Source organism: Grammomys surdaster, unplaced genomic scaffold (assembly GCF_004785775.1).
Source record: "Grammomys surdaster isolate TR1022 unplaced genomic scaffold, NIH_TR_1.0 61, whole genome shotgun sequence".
Lineage (NCBI taxonomy): Eukaryota > Metazoa > Chordata > Mammalia > Rodentia > Muridae > Grammomys > Grammomys surdaster.
In genome coordinates, this window is record NW_021604563.1 from 7,404,212 (window position 1) to 7,426,099 (window position 21,888).

The 21,888-nt window shown below is 36.6% G+C and overlaps 1 pseudogene; it reads right to left on the minus strand.

Moving 5' to 3' along the window:
- Positions 1-501: 501 nt before the first annotated feature.
- LOC114625699 lies at positions 502-18,996 on the minus strand (annotated as a pseudogene).
- Between the last annotated feature and the right edge of the window lie 2,892 nt (positions 18,997-21,888).

The following is a 21,888-nucleotide window of genomic DNA, read 5'->3' on the forward strand; positions in this document are numbered from 1 at the left end:
CTCTGGGCAGTCCTGAGTTATATAGGGAGGGAGAAAGGGGGAGGATTGGGAGAGGATCTGGGGAGGATCTGGGGAGGCATGCTTAATTTGCTCCACCATCTGGCCTTCATTAGTATGTAAATCCCTAGGCCCTGAGGCCTCTAGTCATGCCCTCTACCCATGCACTTTGGGAGGGGCTGTCTGGCCTTCATTAGTATACAAATCCTTAGGGCCTGAGGCCTATAGTCTGGCCTATGTGACTGAACAATATAATTCTATGGAGACTGGACTGTTTTTCAGGACCCTGGGTTCTTGGGGTGCACCAAACTCCTGCCAGTTCTCACGCAGAGTCTCAGGGTTCTAGGCAACTGCTCAGCCATGACCCAGGATACGCTTATGCAGTCCCACATGGCTTTGTCCTCACTTTGACCTTGGAAGAGGTAAAAGCTAGAAGTCCTTGGCTTGTGCATGGTGCACAGGTAGGAGGCTTGATTTGCTTGTTCTCCACTGAGGTAGATTCAGCTATACATCCAAATGGTGAAACTCACTGGGCTTCTGTCAAGATGGAAGTTTGTGCTTGTCCTGAAATGGTTTATGGCAGTCTATGTCAGTCAGAGGGGTATGGTACTGCCTGTAGCAGATGTAGGCAAATGTCATTCCAATCATGGGTCCAACTAGCACTTCTTGCTAGTGGTGCTTGTAGTCACACATGTGGGACAGTGTAATCACAGCTGCAAAGAGTAAAGGTGACAGAAAGGCACAAAGCCTCCTGGACTTCTCTCGGCCTTCTGGTGTGAAGCAGTGCAACTTCCCTGACTGCCCACTATCAGTTTTATTACACTGGTAAAGACACCATTCAGAGCTAGGGCAAGGCTGGCAGCAAGACAGGCTTGCTTGCTGTCAGTGGCATCAGCTTTCCTCAGAAACCTGGTGATGAAGATTAGGGACAGTGGAGTTGGGAAGGCAATGGCAAACATGAGGCCCGTGGGGAAGTGGCCCTCGGATCAGCCAGAATTGAGATTTTTATCATGGTAGATTTTTTCTTTGATGAGTATGAAGTGTCTGTCCTTATCTTTTTTGATTACTTTTGGTTGAAAGTCAATTTTATTTGATATTAGAATGGCTACTACAGCTTGTTTCTAAGGATCATTTGCTTAGAAAATTGTTTCCTAATTTTTTTTTTCAGAGATAGTGTCTGTCTTTGTCACTCAGGTATGTTTCCTGGATGCAGCAAAATTCTGGGTCCTGTTTACATATCCAGTCTGTTAGTCTACATCTTTTTATTTGGGAATTGAGTCTATTGATGTTAAGAGTCATAAAGGAAAAATTATTTTTGCTTCCTGATATTTTTGCTATTAGAGGTGGAATATGTTTGTGTAGCTATTTTCTTTTGGGTTTGTTGGAAGATTACTTTCTTGCTTTTTCTAGGTTGGAGTTTCCCTGTTTGTATTGGAGTTTTCCATCTATTATCCTTTGTAGGGCTGGATGTGTGAAAAGATATTTTGTAAATTTGGTTTTGTAATGGAATTTATTGGTTTTTCTCCATCTATAGTGATTGAAAGTTTTTCTGGGTATAGTAGCATGGGCTGGCATTTGTGTTCTCTTAGTGTCTGTATAATATCTGTCCAGGATCTTCTGTCTTTTATAGTCTCTGGTGAGAAGTCTGGTGTAATTCTGATATGTTTGCCTTTATAAGTTACTTGACCTTTTTCCCTTACTGTTTCTATTATTTTTTCTTTGTTTTGTGCATGTGATGTTGTGATGTGACAGGAGATGTTTCTTTTCTGTTCTAGTCTATTTGGAGTTCTGTAGGCTTCTTGCTCATTCATGAACTTCTCTTTCTTTAGGTTAGGTAAGTTTTCGTCTATAATTTTGTTTAAGATATTTACTGGCCCTTTAAGTTGGGAATCTTTACTCTCATCTATACCTATTATCCTTAGATTTGGTCTTTTCATTGTGTCCTGGATTTCCTGTATGTTTTGGATTAGGAGCTTTTTGCATTTTACATTTTCTTTGACAGTTGTGTCAATATTTTCCATGGTATCTTCTGCACATGAGATTCTCTCTTCTATCTCTTTTATTCTGTTGGTGATGCTTGCATCTATGACTCCTGATTTCTTTCCTAGGTTTTCTATCTCTAGATCTCTAGAATAGTCTCCCTTTGAGATTTCTTTATTGTTTTTACTTCCATTTTCAAATCCTGTGTGGTTTTGTTTAATTTCTTCACTTTTTTGGTTGTGTTTTCTTGCAACTCTTTAAGGGATTTTTGTGTTTCCTCTTTAAGGGCTTCTATATGTTTACCTGTGTTCCCCTGTGTTTCTTTAAGGGTGTTATTTATTTTCTTCTTGATGTCCTTTATTGTCAATATGAGAAGTGATTTTAAATCAGAAAACTGCTTTTCCGGTGTGATAAGGTGTCCTGGACTTGCTATTGTGGGAGAACTTGGTTCTGATGATGCCAGGTAATTTTGTTTTCTCTTGATTATGTTCTTCCTTTTGCTTTGACATTTGGTTATCTCTAGTGCTACCTGCACTCACTGTCTCTGTCTGGAGCCTGTCTTTCCAGTTATCTTGCTTGTGTTAGAACTCAGAGTCCAGCTGTCTCTGTGATCCTGAACTCCTGGGTGGAAGAGCTCCTTAGACTCAAGCTCTTCTTATGGGATCCTGAAATCCTGCTGCTCTGAATGGAGTGGTTCCTCTGCTACTCTAAGTGCAGTGGTTCCTCTATGATGGTTCACGATATCTTGTCTTCATGGGAGCAGACCAGCTAGCTAGGTGTCTGCCCCAGCCAAAAAGACCAAGTAAGGGGCAGAAGGGGAATGGTTTCCAGAGGGCTGGTTTGGGTGGGTAATAGGTTCTGAGTGCCCCAGGCTCCCAGTTGCAGCTCTGGGACTTAGGCTTGTGAGGGAGGTTTCTTACCCACTGCTCGTTTCAATTGGTTCCTCTAGGATGGTTCAGGGTATGGAGTCTCTATTTGTCTTCCCCAGCCAAAAGGACCAAGCAAAGCCTATCCACTTCTTCTTGTAAAAAGAAATAAACAAACATGTTGCTCAAGATTCTTAGTTTAGACAGACGTATGTAAGAGAAAAATCCTAAATTTTATTAAGTTGTCATATTGAAGAGATATTTCAAGGCTTACACAGAGATCTTCAAGTTTACAGATCATCTTATTATGCTATGCTATAATGATATGTATTTTTTACAAGTGTTCATTTCTAGTTTAAGTTAAAAAATAATATAAAAGTTTATACTACTCATACTGTTGTTTATGCCTCATAAAAACTAATAAGAAGTGAATGCCTTTTCTAACAACAAAAATACAATCAAAGCATTTCATGGTACCTGTTATAATAACTTAAATATTTAACAATTAATTAATTGAAAGTTAATTAATAAATAGAACTTTTAATATACTTCATAATTGTTTAGTATCTAAGAATTTTTCTGTGCATCTTAGTAAGGATTATAACTGCTGTCTTGAAAAACCAACATGAAAAGCAACTTGTAGAGTAAATATTTTATATGGTTTACACATGCGTATTATAATCTATTACTGAAGGAAGTCAAGACAGGAACACAAATTGGCCAAAATCTGGAGGCTTGAGCTGATACAGAGGCCATGGAGGGGTGCTGCTTTCTGGCTTGCTCTTTCATAGCTTGTTCAGCCTGCTTTCTTATAGAAGCCAGGAGCCAAGGGAAGGAACCACTCACAATAGTCTGAAAGTCCAACACATTAATCACTAATTGAGAAAACCCCCTTCAGGTTTGCCTACAGGCCCATCTTTTTGAGAAACGGTCTTAATTAGGCTTCCTTCTCTCAGATGAGTATTGCTTGTGTCAAGTTGATATAAAACTTGCTAGTACACTGTGTTTTAGACATAGCCACCAGAGCTTTCACTTAAAATTATCTCAATAAAATTATTTTCTGAATTTTGGAACACTAATAATCTTATCAGTAAATTATGTTGTAAATGGCTCTCGATAACATAGTTATAACTAATTTAAAAATAATAAAAAGGTTATAAATGTTTTAAAGTTTAATTCAATACCATATGATATAATTGATGATTATATATAACAGTGTTATCTTAAATACTGGTTCAGTCTAATATCCTTATAATAAATGAATATTTAAAACCCATGATTAAATATCTTTTATTGTTGAACAAAGCCTTTGCCTTTTAAATAGCTACTGCCTTAACTATGTATATTTGAAGAAAATCTATTTAAAAAGAGATGCCTACCTAGGATATTATTCCTAAATTATGTAATGACTGTAAACCATATTCTTGTAGATAAATATTAAAATATGTCTTTAAAAATTGATCTATAGGATAAACAAATTACATATAGTATGGTGGGTTTGAATGAATTCTCCTAAATTGAGGCTGGACTTTGAATTATCAAAAGCCCACACCAGGACCAGTTTCACTGTCTCTCTCTGTGTCTCTCTCTTTCTCCATCTCTCTCTCTCTCTGTCTCTCTCTGTCTCTCTCTCTGTCTCTCTCTGTCTCTCTCTCTCTCTCTCTCTCTCTCTCTCTCTCTCTGCCTGAAACTTTCAGATTAGATTGCTCAGTTTTGTATTTCATAATCTCCATTTAAGTGATACTATGCTGATCATTGTATGAACATAAAATCCAGAAAAGAAACTTTATCTTTAAAAATTAAAAATTGAAAAGAAAATTAAAAAGAAGCTACATTTGTGGAGAATGGTTGGCAAATTAAATATCAGTATTGTGGAGAGATTAGAAGGTTGCAGTCCAAAAGGCCAGGTCTAGCCCTCTGGGGGTGCCATTTTTGTCTACCTCTTTGTCAGAACTATCGCATTCTGACTAACAGAATAAACCTTTTTTGAATCTACTAATTTAATAGACCATTAGCTTCCACCAACCAACATGCTAAGAATGCCATGAGATAGCGTCTTGACCCTGTAGAAAATCTTCCCACTTTTCACTGTATTTATCATTATGCTGCACTCATCAGTGTATTTAAATCTTGCCTTGAGTTTTAACTTTCTTTGTTTCATAAAACTTCATAAAACTACTTTCATTTTGTAACATAGAATTGGATGCAATCTAAATCTGTGTTCACAGGCCATGATCACTTAAAATGGCTACAGAATAAACTATTTCTTATTTTCTTTAAGATAACAACTTTGATTTTCACAGCAAAAATTGCTTCCTATTATATCTTTACTAGTATTTGCCACAATTCCAAGGGCTTGTGTTTTTCACATTTGACAAAGGTGATAAGGAAAATTACTATCGCCTATTTCTGCATCTTCTCCTATAGAAAGATATAAAGTGAAAGAAAATCAAAAGTAAACCATTTTGTAGTAATTGGAATCCATCTAAATCACTATGTTTATTTGGAAGGAAGATTTTGCTTAACTTAGTAATTAGATTTTGAAAGTATGAGGGCTTTTTTTTAAATTTTGTTTTGTTTGGTTTTTAGTTTTTTGTTTCTTTTTTTTCCTACCTGAATATAAATCTGAATGTGTCATAGTATCTAGAACAATTTGCAGCAAAGTTAAAAACAAATTATGGCCCTTTTAAAAATACATGGCCCCAGTAGCTTCTACATTTGTTAATTGACTTTTAATCTAAAAGTATGAATCAAAGATAACTGCAATTTTTTACTAATTAATTTCTATCTGATATAGGTCAAACAATTTTAAGTCAAATCTTTACAAGTACTTTTGATTTTAAGCTGAATCCTTTTACAAGAACTTTGTTCTAGCGTATGAAAAGTCTAATGTTGACCATCAAAATAATTTGTCTGATTTACATTCTGATTTTTGTAATAAACTACACTGACAAAAGCAATTTAAGAGAAATTTTAATTTTGGCTTACAACTTTATGAACATATATTTAAACAATTATAGAAACTCTAGCAGGAAATGACAGCAGTCAGGGAAGTATGGCAGGGACAAGAGGCTGAATGATTGGTTACACTGCATCTGCACTCATGGAGCAGGGAGTCTAATTGAAGAGAATTGGAGTCAGGGTAGAAAGCCTCAAGGCTCACTCCCAGTTCACATTTTCTCCAGTGAGTCTCCATCTCTTAAGGATTTCACAAACTTTTCACTGAATAACATGCTGGGAAAATTGTTGAAACATAAATTAATAGCAGTATATGTTGAAACCATAACATATGAAATTAAATTATATCTTTGTAAATATTTATTGAATTAAAGTTTAATAAAACCATTAATAAAATTATAATATACATAATTGATTTCTACCATAAAAACAATGGATCCAGTTTTAAAACTGCTTACCAGTGAGATGGTGGTGTTTCCATGGTCTCAATCTGATTTTTTTCGATCCAGTAATAATCGAGATATTGCTGAAATATTAGAATTGTCAACATGATATTTCTTCTTATTGGTAAGCATAACTCCTTTAAGAAAATAACAGCTAGTGACGAGAAATTGTTCCCTGGTACTATTTTACCTCAAGTTTCCTTGTGAGTGCTGCATTAGCCAAGTGAAATCAGAGGGTATATATCTCTCAGAAATAAAGAATTTTAAAACCAGTTTCTTTTCATTAAAAGCAGTGATTCTCAACCTTCCTAATGCTATGACCTTTTAATACAGTTCCTCATGCTGTGGAAACCCACAACCATAGAATTATATTATTGTTATTGCATTACTGTAATTTTTGCTACTGTTATGAAACATAATTAAATATGTGATATGCAAAATATCTGATACACAAATATCAAAAGTGTATTGACCTACAAGTTGTGAATAACTGATTTATACTCTCAATAGATTTGTTTGACATTTTTCCCAAGTGAAAAAAATTGCCAAGGGCTGTTGGAGTACAGTATACAGCTAGGTGGAAATCCACATGGTCCAAGGCAGTGGCAGTGCCTATAACCTTAGAGCTTTTTGCAGGTCAAGTCATGGGGAATGTAGCAAGATGAAAAGAAAACAAAAATTGTGTGGAAAATATTTTAGTGTGTACAAAAGAATATTGGCAGAAAAGAGAACACAAGGAATTGTCAATGGCTTTAGAGACTGTCTTAGTATGTCATTGTTTTGAAGTGACTACACGACCAAGACATCCCTTATAAAGGAAAACATTTAACTGGGGGGAGCTTCACTGTGGGAAGCATGGAAACATACAGGCAAACATGATGCTAAAGAAGGTGCATAGAGTTTTACATCTTGATTGGAGTAAGACCAGGAGGGGACTATCTTTTGCACTGCTTAGAACCTGAGCATAGGTGATTGCAAAGACCTCCTACACTGTGAAATACTTCCTCTAACAAGGTCACACCTACACCAATGAGACCACACCTCCTAATAGTGCTAATCCTCATGGTCAAATATTCAATCACATGATTGAATGTGAGTCAAAGTTCAAAGTCTCTTCTGAGATTCATGCAATGTCTTACCTATAATCACCTATAAAACCGCCGGGCAGTGGTGGCGCATCCCTTTAATCCCAGCACTTGGGAGGCAGAGGCAGGCAAATTTCTGAGTTTGAGAGTTCGAGGCTAGTCTGGTCTATAGAGTGAGTTCCAGGACAGCCAGGGCTACACAAAGAAACCCTGTCTCAAAAAAAAAAAATCACCTATAAAATCAAAATCCAAAAGCAGTTCACATACTCCTAACATCTTAGGATATATATTACCATTCCAAAACATCAAAGTGAGGAATTACTGGACCAAAGTAAGACCAAAAGATAACTGGGAAAACTCCAAACCCTCCATCTCCACACCTGATATCCAAATCCTTTAAGCTTTGTTGACTGCAACACAATTTTTTCTCTTGGGCCAATTCCACTCCCTGTTAGCAGCTTTCTCAAAAGTTTTCTCATGGTTTTGGGATGTTTAATATATTGGAGTTCTGAAGGCACCTTCAACTTTACAGACTTTTTTTTCAGTTGTTTGGGATCCACACATGATTTTCCTGACTCCTCCAAAGGGCATTGGTCATTTCTTCAACCCTGAGCTCAGTAGTACTCTAGGCTGTGGATAAATCCACTCCAGTGCTGCTCCTATTCTTGATGGTAATCCCATGGTACCACAATCGCCAATAAACTGGCCTCTTTCATTGTAACTATGCTGCATTTCACCAATAGCCTGTCATAAGCCACACTCAGTATATGAGGCCACTGTCACCCTCAGACCTAAATGACACAAAGATTCAACCAAGTGAGGGAATTTCAGACTGATTACTCTTAAGAACATTAATGAAAAAATACTCAATAAAATACTCACACACAGAATCCAGGAACACATTAAAGACATCAGCCATCAAGAACAGGAAGACTTCATCCCAAGGATGCAAGGATACTTCAATATAAGAAAATCCTTTAACATAATCCACCATATAAAGAAACTAAAAACAAATGGCATGATAATCTCATTAGATTCTGAAAAAGCCTTTGGTAAAACCAATATCCCTTCATGTTAAAAGCCTTAGAGAAACCATGGACACAGGGCACGTACCTAAACTTAATCAAAGCAACATAAAGCAAGCCAATAGCCAACATTAAATTAAATGGAGAGAAACTTAAAGCCTTTCCACTAAACTCAGGGACAAGACAAGGCTGCCCATTCTCTCTCTACTAAATATAGTGCTTGAATTTCTACCCAGAGCAGTAAGACACTTAAAGGAAATCAAGGGTATACAAATTAGAAAGAAAAAGTCAATATGTATCTATTTGAGGATATGATAGTATACATACGAAATCACAAAAATTTTATCAGAGAACTCCTACAGCTGATGAAACAGTAGTCCTCTTGTATACAAATGATAAATGAGCTATGAAAGAAATTATAGAACAGCATCTTTTACAATAGCCATGAATAATATAAAATATCTTGGAGTAACTCTGAAGAAAGAAATTTAAGAAGATATCAGAAGATGGAAATATGTCCCATATTCATGAGAAGAAAGGATTATTATAGTAAAATGGCCATCTTAACAAAAGCAATCTACAGTTTCAATGCAGTCCCCTTCTAAATTCCAACATAATTTTTTTTTTTTAGACCTTGAAATAGCAGTTCTCAAGTTCATAAAAAAAAACAAAACCTCATGATAGCCAAAACAATTCTGAACAATAAAAGAACTTTGGAAGGAATCACTATCACTAACCTCAAGCTGTATTACAGATCAATAGTGATAAGTACTGCATGCTATTGGTACAGAAACAGAATCGTTGATCATTGGAACCAAGTATAAGACAGAGAAATAAACCCATACACCTATGGACAGTTGTTTTTTGATAAAGAAGTGAAAACCATACAATGGAAAAATGAAAGGACTTTCAACAAATGATGCCAGACTAACTGAATATCTACATGTAGAAGAATGAAGATAGATCCATACTTTTCAACCTGTACAAAACTCATGTCCATGTGGATAAAAGACTTCAACAAAACCTGGATACACTAAATCTCATAGAAAAGAAAGTGAGAGATAACCTTGAATGCATTGGTGTAGGAGGCAATTTCCTGAACAGAGCACAAATGACCCAGTCTCTAAGATAAATAATTGATAAATGGGATCTCATGAAACTGAAAAGCTTCTGTAAGGCCAAGGACATTGTCAAGAAAACAAATTTGTAGGCTAGAGATAAAGGATCTTCACCACCCTTACATCTGATAGAGGGATAATATTCAAAATTTAGAAACAATTCAAAGTTAGACAACAAGAACCCAAAATAATCCAATTTAAAAATGGGGTATAGAACTAAACAGAATTCGCAACAGAGGAATTTGATTTTTGATGAAGAAGCCAAAACCATACAATGAAAAATGAAAGCATCTTCAACAAATAGTGCTGAAGTAATGGAATATATTCAGGTAGAAGAATGAAAATAGATCCATACTTTTCACCCTACACAAAACACAAGTCCAAGTGGATCAAGGACCTCAACATAAAACTGTTCAGTCTAAACCTCATAGAAGAGAAAATGGGAAATAGCCTTGAACACATTGGTATAGGAAAGAAGTCTCTGAACAGGACACCAAAGGCTCAGTCTTTAAATTAACAACTGATAAATGTGAACTCATGAAACTGAAATGCTTTTTGTAAGGCAAAGGACATATCTTTTGTCAATAGGACAAATTTTCAGACCACAGATTGTGAAAGGATCTTTACCATCCCCACATTGGACAGAGGCCTAATATCTAAAATTTACAAAGAACTCAATAAGTTAGGTACCACAACTCAAATTACTCAATTAAAAAACGGGATATAGAACTAAACAGAGAATTCTTAATAGAGGAATCTCGAATGGCAGTGAAGCACTTTCAGAAATATTCAAAGCCCTTAGTCAGCATGGAAATGCAAATCAAAACAACTCTAAGGTGCCATCTTATAACCATCAGAATAATTAAGATAAAAAAACCAAGAGATCACATATCCTGGTGATGATGCAGACCAAGGAGAACACTTCACCACTGCTGGGAGAGCAAACTTCTTCAACCACTTTTAAAATCAATTTGTAGGTCTCTTGGAAAACTGGGAATAGTTCTACCTCCAAACCCAGTTACAACACTCCAGGGCATATACCCAAAATACTCCAACATCCCCAAAAGATACTTGCTCAGCTCTTTTCTTTTCCTTTCTTCTAAAAAAAAAATTTATATTTTTACCTGCCACATTTTATTCCCCCTCCCATGTTAACCCTCCAACTGTTCCATATCTCATACCTCCCCATGTTCCTGTCTTCATGAGAATATCCCCATCCCCAACTCCCACCCCACCTGACCTCTAAGCTCCCTGGGGTCTCTAGTCTCTTAAGTGTTAGATTCATCATCTCTGTTTGAACACAGACCCAGCAGTCCTCTGCTGTATATGTGTTGGGGGCCTCATATCAGCTTGTATGTGCTGCCTTTTTGGTGGTTCAATGTTTGAGAGATCTCAGGGGTCCAGATTAATTGAGACTGCTGGTCCTCCTACTGGGCGGCCCTTCTCTTCAGCTTCTTTCAGCCTTTCTCTAATTAAACCGCAGGGGTCAAGAGCTTCTGTCCATTGGTTGGGTGCAAATATCTGAATATGACTCTTTCAGTTGCTTGTTAGGCCTTCCAAAATGTCATCATGATAGGTCCCTTTTTGTGAATGCTTCATAGCATCAGTAATAGTGTCAGGGCTTGGAACATCCCCTTGAGCTGGAACCCACACTGGGTCTGTTGCTGCACCTTCTTTTCCTTGGGCTCCTCTCTATTTTCCTCTCTATTGCCTGTTTTTCTTTCAGACAGGAACTCTTATGGGTCAGAGTTTTGACTGTGGAATGGCAACATCTTTAGTCATTTGATGCTCTGTCTTCCTGCTGGAGGTCGGTTCTTTATGTTCCTTCTCCCTACTGTCAGAAATTTCATTTAAGGTCCCTCCCTTTGAGTCCTAAGAGTCTATCACCTTTCAGGTCTCTGGTGCATTCTGTAGGGTCCCCCCCCCAACCTGCTACCTCTCTTGTTTGCCTATTTCCATTCTTTCTCCTGACCCTCAGGGCTTTAGTCCTTTTCCCTCACCCAATACCAGATCAGGTTCCCCTATCCACCCCAACCCCTTTCCCTTTCCCTCTCAAGTCCATCCTTATTTCCCCACTTGTGATTGCTTTATTCTCCCTCCCAAATGACACTTAGATGCCTTCACTTGTGCCCCTCAGCTTGTTAACCTTTTGGAGTTCTGTGGACTGTATCTCGGGTATTCTGTACTTTTCCTTTTTGGGGGGAAGGGGCTAATATCCACTTTTTAGTGAGTACATACCATGCATGCCATTTTGAGTCTGAGTTACCTCACTCAGGATGATATTTTCTAGTTCCATCCATTTGCCTGAAAATCTCAGGATATCCTACTTTTTAATAGCTGAGTAGTATTCCGTTGTGGAAATGAACCACATTTTCTGTATCCATTCTTCTGTCGTGGGACATCTGGGTTGTTTCCAGCTTCTGGCTATCACAAACAAGGTCAGTATGAACATAGTGGATCATCTGCACCTGTGGCATGGTGAGGCATCTTTTGGGTACATTCCCAAGAGTTATAGCTGGATCTTCAGGTAGATCTATTTCCAATTTTCTAAGGAAACTCCAGATTTATTTCCACAGGGAGTGTACCAGTTTGCAATCCCAAAAGGAAAAGAAGGGTGTTCCTATTTCTCCTCATTCTCACTAACATGTGTCGTCACCTGAGGTTTTGATCTTAGCCATTGTGATTGGTGTAAGGTGGAAGCTCATGGTCATTTTGATTTGTGTTTCTCTGATCACTAAGGACTTTGATCATTTCTTTAGGTGTTTCTCACCCATTCAAGATTCCTCTGTTGTAAATTCTCAGTTTAGTTCTATACCCCATTTTTGATTGGGTTATTTTGGTTTTTGATGGTTAGCTTCTTGAGTTCTTTATATATTTTGGATATTAGCCCTCTATCGGATGTGGGGTTAGTGAAGATTTTTTTTCCTAACCTGTAGGTTGCCAATTTGTCTTATTGACTATGTTCTTTGACTTTCAGAAGCTTTCCAGTTTCATGAGATCCCATTTATCAATTCTTGATCTTAGTGCATGAGCCATTAGAGTTCTGTTTAGGAAATTTGCCCCTGTTCTAATGAGTTCAAAGCTCTTTCCCAGTTTCTCTTCTATTAGATTGAGTGTATCTGGTCTTATGTAGAGATCCTTGATCCACTTTGGCCAACTGATAACCTGTCCAACTTGAGATGCATCCCAAAAACTATTGATAATACCCTGTTATATTTGCAGACAGGAGTGTGTTGTCATCTTAGAGGCTCTATCTACCAGCTGACTCAGACAGATACAGACACTGACAGAAAAAGAGTGGATGCAGCTTTGGGCCTCTTATGGAAGTATAGGAGAAAGAACTGTGGCCCTGAAGGGGATAGAAACTACATGACAAGACCAACCAAGTCAACTAACCTGGACTCTTGGGACTCCCAGAGTCTGAACCACAGATGTAAGAACATACACAGGGTTGACCTATACCTCCCCACACACATATGTAGCATATATGCAGATGGTTTTTATGTGAGTCCCAAACAACTGGAATGGGGACTATCCCAAAAGCTACTGCTTTTATGTGGGATATGTTCTTGTATCTGGCCTGCCTAGCCTCCCTTGACATGTAGCACCAGAGTATGTGGGGCATAACAGGTGTGCGGGCCCACACACTCAGAGAAGAGGATATGGGATGGGGGAATAACTGTGGGAAGGAGTAATTGGGAGGAGTACAGTGAGAGGGACGTAAAGTGAATGACAATAATAATAATAATAATGATAATAATAATAATAATAATAATAATAATAAAATTAAAAAGAAATCAAATGAAGCCAGTTTACTGAACTATTCCATAGGCTGAAACTATGTTTTGAGGCTGGATAAATTCCAAAAGTTAAGTGTAATTCTCAATATAGCACTTCTATTAAAAAGCCTTCATTTCTGAGATATGACACACTAAAACAACTGCCATTAAAAAGGGTTACAAAAACATGTCTTTTCAATTCTGTTTGCTTCTGGGCACTGAAATGTTCCATATCCTTATCTTTATCTGTCTTTATTAACGTTTTTTCAGAATATTTTGATTGCAAATAGATAAATTTACCTCCCATTCCTATTCCCTTTTCTTCATTTTTAAGTCTAGTCCCTCACTCTGGGGATGCATGATGCACAGCTGCTTCCAGAAAAGAGCACATGGAAGATACAACATTTTTTCCATACATGGCATGTGACCAGGCATAGGCTAATCCTTCATAATTTAAGGCATCACCACCACCCTCTACCTGATTCTGGTATGACTCATGAACTAACTTTATTTTTTTTAAGTACTCCATTTCCCCTTACATATTTAGAAATTTTCTTTGTTCCCAGTTGTGGGGAAAAATTATAGGCCACCGCTGTGGGGTCCGGGGAGGCTTCCACGCCATCTTGCCACCCCTAGAATTATGTTTTATTTTTTGTATCAGCACAACTCCAGTTCTTCTGAAGTAGTCAAATTCCTGAGAAGAAAAGCATAACCTATTGAATGTTGGAAGTTGTAAAAACTTCAGTGTCAATTCTTCTTATGTTTACCTGCATTGTTTTATCTTTGTCCAATTGTCTGGAATTCCCCAATACAAAACATCTACCTTGGATGGATAATAAACCTTCAATCTTTGGGTAGATCAGGAAAAGCAGCAATCTGACTATATAGAATGTGGAGACAATCTGAGTGCCCTCTAATTTTTGAAATTAATTTTTTAAAAAAGTTTTTACGTAAAAAGAGTGTATTTGATGTAGAATTTGGTTTTCATTGGGTGTTGAAGTATTTTGGAAATTAGATAGTGATTACTATTACAGAAGACTGTGACTCTATGGATCACCACAGGATTGCCCATTTGAAAATGGCCACAAAGAGCTAGTCATATTGGTGTACACCTGTATTACCAAATTCAGGTACTTAAGACAGGAAGATAGATAGTTTGAGCCTACAAATTCAAACACAGCCTGAACAATATATATAAAGTCTGTTTTCCCTTAACCCCTACAAAAGTTGAAAATAGTAGACTTGGTTATGCATAATAGCATAATATATTTTTAAATGATTGGATATTTTAAACCACCTTCATTATATCTGTTGAAATGATTGTGCCCATTGTTATAGAAATTACTTCCTTAGATTATACCTTGTGACACATTTCCCTGGTATACATACATACACACACACACACACACACACACACACACTATAGTTAATGCTACCAGCATATATTATATTTTCAAGGATTATATAACCAGTGAATTCTCTAATGAAGCTGCTTATATTATCCTATGCAAACAGAAAAATATACACATATTGCCTTGATACAAGGTTTTATTTACAGCTTAATGATAAAGTTTAAGTTAGTAAGCACAATGAGAATTTAATTTTACTTAAATTAGTAATTGAATGTATCACCAACAAAATCAAAATGTTATCAAAAACTACCTCTATATTGAGAAAATAAAGTAGTATTCTATATGCCTTAATATTGTTACACAAAAATAACTGTTAAAAGCCTTATTCTAAATTCTCATGTTTTTCAAATGTTATGATACTAATATTCTAAAAGATCTTATAAAATCAGATTTCAAATAAAAATTTAAAAACATACTTATGTTCTCATACTTCACCTAATATTTATTTTGTCTTTTTTTTTCGAGAGTTGAGGACCAAACCCAGGGCCTTGTACTTGCTAGGTAAGTACTCTACCACTGAGCTAAATCCCCAAGCCCTCACCTAATAACTAAAAAAAAAATTTCTTCCCAGTATGTCAAAATTGGTGCACAGACACAAACATACACATAAGCACATGCACATATGCACACATATACACATATATCTGCAGGTGATAAGGCTGACTTTGTTATAATCATACAGGAGGTTTCCTTTCTCCTAAAACAACTCATTGTTGTCACATTTCTCAGAACAAAAGCATTTTTTTTATAAATTCTCTGATAATATAATCGTGGGCATATCTACAGTCAAGATAGGTATGGAAAGTAAAACACAAATCAGTCTCATTTTGCTGGGTCAGCAGGAAGTGTTTTGACACGGAAGAGCTACATTTGGTCTATGTCTACACTATAAAACTTAGAAGAAAATGACTTTACTATTTCATATACTTCTAAAGATTTATCTCCCAATATATATCTACACAGGGCTTAAGCTCTGTTAGCATGATCCTACTGAGTGTAATTAGAACATTAAAACTATTAAATAAATATGACAACTTGAAATTCTAAGTATCATCAGTGAAGTTCACAAGAGTATTGTAAGCCAGTCTGGATCAGAATAAGCAAGATGTCTAATACTCAGACATAAAACTAATGTTAATAAATCTCCAATATTAATGACACAAGTAAGAAAGCATACAGCCATGGAAATTGTTTCTAAAGTTTATTTGTGCCCCATGGTAGGGTACTAATAAAGGTCCTTGAAAAGGCTAACTTTCCAGTGTATCTTTATGACCACTTCCAAAGAGAGGGACCCATTTAGGCAATGAACTTGTCACTGGTTGTTGCAGTATAAATAGTACATTGCTTTCAGCTGTATGAAGCTTGCTCTCAACTTCTTTGATGTCCTTAAGCTAAATGTCACACCCAAATATGGAAATGAGGCAGGTGTGATTAGCAATGACATTACTTGAGTTACTACTTTGTTAGTTATGTCTATGCAGGATCACCATTTTCTTTAATTATAGGATTAAGACTGGATTCAGATTAATTTGCACCATTGTGTACTGCAATGATGATCACTATTGCGTATTTAGTATCATGTCCAAGCCCCAAAGATGTTTTGACACATTTTTTACTGGAACCTGCTTCACCATAGCTGTGTCTCGATATATTACTGCAGCACGGTGAATTGCCACAGTTATTTCTCTATCCAATATTATTTCAATCTTTTCCTCTTCTTGCTGGTTTTCTCTCTCCTCTATTTTTTTTTTACTGCTGAGACTACGATCTTGCTGAGTTTTGTATTTCTTCCTGACTAATGCATTTTTTTTTTTCAGAAACTTCCTCCTCACTACAATCAGGACACATTTTGCTGATGAGTGCATCAAACTGGGTATCTAGTGACCGTGTAGAAATTACTTTTCTTCTGCAGATAAGATATTCCTTTTTGCCACATCTAAGGGCTGTGATGATGCAATCTTTACAAAAATGATATAAACAGATTTTTGTAATCCTGACGTTCTTCAATGTATCCAATCAAATTGTACACTTAAAATCTTTCCATTCATCTCTCCTTGAAATCTCATTTTCCAAGTCAGTTGTAGTTGTCTCTTGAGATGTTCCTTGTAATTCCTGTGAACTCTGCTCTGATGTTTCATTTTCTGATATCATTTCATTTATCTCTACTACATGAGACATTGTGGTTTCTGTCACTGCCTGGTGTCTCCTGTGTCTCCGATTTATCAGGACTCAGGCTTTTGCATCCTTGGAATCTGATTGCTCTATCCAACATTGAGAACCTTTTTACTCAGCTAAATGGAAACATTCAGAAATATGTATGGAGAATCTACAAAAATTGAAAGAAAATATGTTAGCCAGATAAAGTAAATTAATCAGAGTGGTGTAATTTGATGTCTCAACAGTGTATAGTGAAAAGATCATGCAAAATTCATTATAAAAGGCATATACTGGAAAACTATATTTAGTCAAGGAAAAATAAATTTGGAGAAACATTACAAAAAGGAGACAAAAAAATCATTGTTTGTAGGAAGGGAATCCTAACATGACTAATTTTAAGAAAGAATCTTCAGCACCAACTAGAAAAGCAAGGAAATCAAGACATGCAAGTGCAGAAGGGGAAATCTCAGGGAGTCCCACCACTAGACAAAGCACTAGAGGAAACTAATGACTGCTGAGACAAGGAGAATTTGCCTCTATAATGGCTTAGTTATCTTGATTACTTATCAAACACAAAGTGGTAAGCCTTGAGCCATATGCAAACAAACAACAGAAAGACATTCAGTGGGTTCTGTTTTTGTAGTTATTCATCTCCATATATGTAGTAATAATACTCAAAATTTAAAAAACCGATGAATCTGAGGATGGAAGAGTATGGGAGTGGTAGATGGAGAAAAAGAGAGGAAGAAAGTGATCCAATTATATTTTGGTAAAAAATTTAAAAGAAAAATTATATACGTATACATATATATATATATATATATATATATATATGTATATATATATATATATATATATATATATATATATATCACAAGAAAAATAAAACTTTTATATACTGCAAAGGCAACTAAGGCAATTTAAGTCATTTTGAAAGAATACTTCCTACTTATACTCAATTGTAGTTTCTATATGTTAATATAGAAACATAGTAGTTTATACATCTGTATGCCATAAAAGCCTAAGTCTGTGTGTATGAGAGATGGAAATAAATAAGTAGGTATAAGTAGGAGTAAGTAGGGGGATTATGAAAAAGGAATAAGGTCAGCATATGTGATATACTTGAAGGTCTTTATGAAAACCATTAGTATACATACATAATATATGCAAATAAAACAGAAAACCTGATGGGTACCTTTAGAAAGGCACAACCACTGCACATTGCTGCTATCTGTGCATGGAAGAATAATCACACTAACTACTAAATTCAGAAAAAAAATAGTTATGAAACTGAGTGAATATGTCTTTATAGTTGCATTCAGACCATACAGAAAATAAAACTGTGAAAACTACTCCTGTTAGTCACCATTTATTTAGTAGATACCAAATCATTTATAAGCTGGACTATGACTTTAAGTGACAGGGATAGCCTAGCAGGCATGCTTTCATTAATTTTATCTTTAATGTTGCTCATATACAGAAATATCATGTTTCTGATCATGTTATATACCATGAAAAGTTGTAATATTACATATCTGTTAATTGAAATTATTTTTTAAAACAACTCTAGTGATTTATCACTCAAAAAAAAAAAACAAAACAAACAAAAGTACAGTGAGAGGAGTGAAAGGGGGTGCTGGAAATATTCACTTCCCTAAAAAGGTCCTATGCCAAAAATATTGAATATTTTCCTATTCTAAAAAACTGCCTCTAAGAGCATTATGGTTATCAAAGCTTAGTGGTGAAGAAAGATACTTACATTCAATATCGTGGTATTGAGCCAGTTTACAAATGGTGATCAAAATATCGCAAAGTATTTGAGCAAATTAGTGGAAAAAGACGTCTATAAAGGTAATTGGTACACAATCAACCTTACGTTTTCTGTTAGTGTGGATCGTGGTAACTACTGAATTATAAACTTTTGAAAGCACAAACTTACTTTACAGGGCATCAGAATAACCTGTGATGACAATTTGGTGGAATCAGTTGATTTGCCATGACACTGCAAAGCTGAAAATAAAAATGAGAATCTCCATTATTTTAAGGTGAGAATTATTTTGCATTTAAATGCAGTGTTCTTACCATTCAAGTGCAAAATCCAAAATTCATTAAAATGTAGCTTACCTTTACCAGAGTTAAAGTCATCAAAAGGCTGACCTTCCAGGTGATTTTCCATTTGTATACTAACTCAACACCACACAGGAAAAAAAAAATAGAGGATTGTCTTTAATCTGCTCAAAACCATTGAGAAGGATTAACTCTCAGAACTTGTCTATATTCTCATGAGATGAAAAGTTGCAAGGTAATGTGAATTTTCAAGGAAAAAGTATCCCATTAGGGATGGTCCTAGGTGAAAACAGTTTACAGAACTTAATAAAGGGGCAATATACTTCCATATTCATATCACTTTAAAACCATAAAACACTGTAGAATCAGCTATTAAAGGGTTCCTCTCTCTTGGGTTCAGTTTACATACTCAGAAAAAAATTGTAACTTCTGAGGCCTGGCCTGTAGATTATCATTTTTTTTTTTTTTGAGAGTGAAATCCAAAGTCAGAACTGTGAAATAATCTGCATATTGGAAGTGTACTTTGAGCCATACACTAGAGAGGACAAAATAGGGATGGGCTGATTCAAAGGTGCTCCTACATTCAAGCCAGATACTAGGTAGGCATATATAAATGTCTTAAAAAAGGAAGCTGCATCGTTACATTGATAGCTTTGTTTCCTGATGATACAAACACCTCCATATGATTAAACATACTCAAGTTTGCATATAACATTTTCCTGTCATACCAGAATTTAAGGTGTCAGGACATTTTCAAATATGTGCATAATAACAGTGGGGGAACATCAAATGTCAAAATGGTTCCAGCCACATTATAATAACATATACAATATGGTTTTGATTACCTCAATGTGGGCCTTTCTAAAGGAATATTTCAAAATCTAGTATACCTATGACTCCTAATCCATTATGATTTAGAAGGAAAATGGGGTCATGTTACCTCATAAATATACCAAATACCTCACAAACATTGATAATGTCTTGAAAGTCCACAGGGCAGAATGCACTATGCTACTAATCACTCCTTCAGGCAGCCTATTCCATTCTCCCTTTGCATTGTATGACATGATTTTCTTGTTAAGTAAACTCCTGCTTAAACTACCACTCAATTGAGTACATATCTTCAAAAAATCAAAAATGAAGGAGAAACTTGTACCTGGTAACATTTTTGTGTGAGGGTGTGCCATAATTTGGGTGAACAGGTATGAGCCAACTGTAAACCTCTGAATCTCTACAAATGGCAAGTGACGTGTACTTAAATATATGGCATGTACTATCTACTGTGACTTTCCCTCACATTTTTTTTTCTGTTACAATTTTCGGTCTCAGCATCTTCCAAGTGGAAAGCCTTAAACTGTTTAGGTGACAGGCAGCACAGTTGGACTCCATGTTCCTGCTGCACTGGTTATTTGATGCCTCACTCATAATTTTTTGATGTGTGTTATTCTGGACTCTAAACCCTTTGTGTCCTCAACAAGGAACCACATACTATTAATGAGTACTTTTGCTTCTAAAGATAGAGAACCAATCAAAGGCATCCATATCCTGTTTCAGGGTTTTTTCAGATATAAAATCTTTTTCCAGAAGACTGTGCCATATGATGGTGACTATCAGATGCCCCAAGGCAGTCTCCTGCTACTGATACAGTCAGAAGAGACAACATAGACTATGTAGAGATGAACCAAGAGTCTGGAGTGATACCAAGAGACACTAATCTCATTAATCAAAGTCTTTAATTCCTACAAGTATTATTATGACCTATGTCATTCCAAGTGCTACCCTGCAAACTCTGTAAAACAGAGTCTATTGGTTCTCTCCCTGCTCCTTTCCCCTGGCATCACTTTTTTTTTATTGGATGTTTTATTTACATTTCATATGTTGTCCCTTACCCATCCCTCACCCACCCAGAACTCCCTACCCCCTCACCCCTCCTCCTTCTTCTCTGCGGATGTAACCCCTACCTACTCCCCCCACTCCCACCTCCCCACCCTCAAATTCCCACCCCCTGGGGCATCCAGGCTTCATGAGGTCAAGGATCTCTTCTTCCACCTATGCCCAGCAGGGCCCTCCACTCTTACATATTCAGCTGAAGCCATGGATCCCTCCATAAGTGCTCCCAGGCTGGTGGTTTAGACCTGTGGTTGATTGGTATTATTGCTCTCCTCATGGGGCCACAAACCCTTTCAGCTCCAATGGCCTTCACTCTAACTCCTCCATTGGGAACTCCATTATCAGTTCTATGGCTAGTTGTGAGCATCTGCTTCTGAATATGTCAGACTCTTGAAGACCTCTGAGGAGACATCCATATCAGGCTCTTATCAGCATGCACTTCCTGACTTCCACATCAGCATCTACCTTTGGTGACTGCACATGGGATAGATACTCAGGTGAAATGGTCTTCAGACGGCCCCTCCTTCAGTTTCTGTCCCTCACTTTGTCTCCATATTTGCTCCCTTGAGTATTTTGTTGCTCCTTCTAAGAAGGACCGAATCACCCCCACTTGGTCACTTTTAATCCCTATTTAATCTTTACTACCACCTGGCTTGTCTATTTCACTTTCTTTGATTTTAGGTGCAGAAGTGAGCACAACAACATACTCAGCCATCATACAAAAATACCTCTGCTAAAGCTGAATTTTGTTTTTCTCATTAGGGAATGTAAGTACCTGGCATAAAAGCCTAGACAGAGGTCAGTATCACCAACACTCAGACTTATCTGTCTTCATGCTTAGTCAGAAGCCTGGTGCACTGCTATGTTCTATCACATCATCCACATCAAGAGACACTTTACCTGATTGACACAGGAAGGAGTAGCTCAGTGAAACACTGAGAAACAAATAAGGACTGCTAAGGACTTTTCACTGTATCCTTTTGTTTCCTTCTGAAGACCTTGGGAGACAAGATACTGCTGTGCTTAATCAGAAGTATGATTGCCAGTTGCCAAGGAAACTAAATGTGATTAACGTTCACCCTTGTTTTTTGATTCCTGTTCATTATGACCA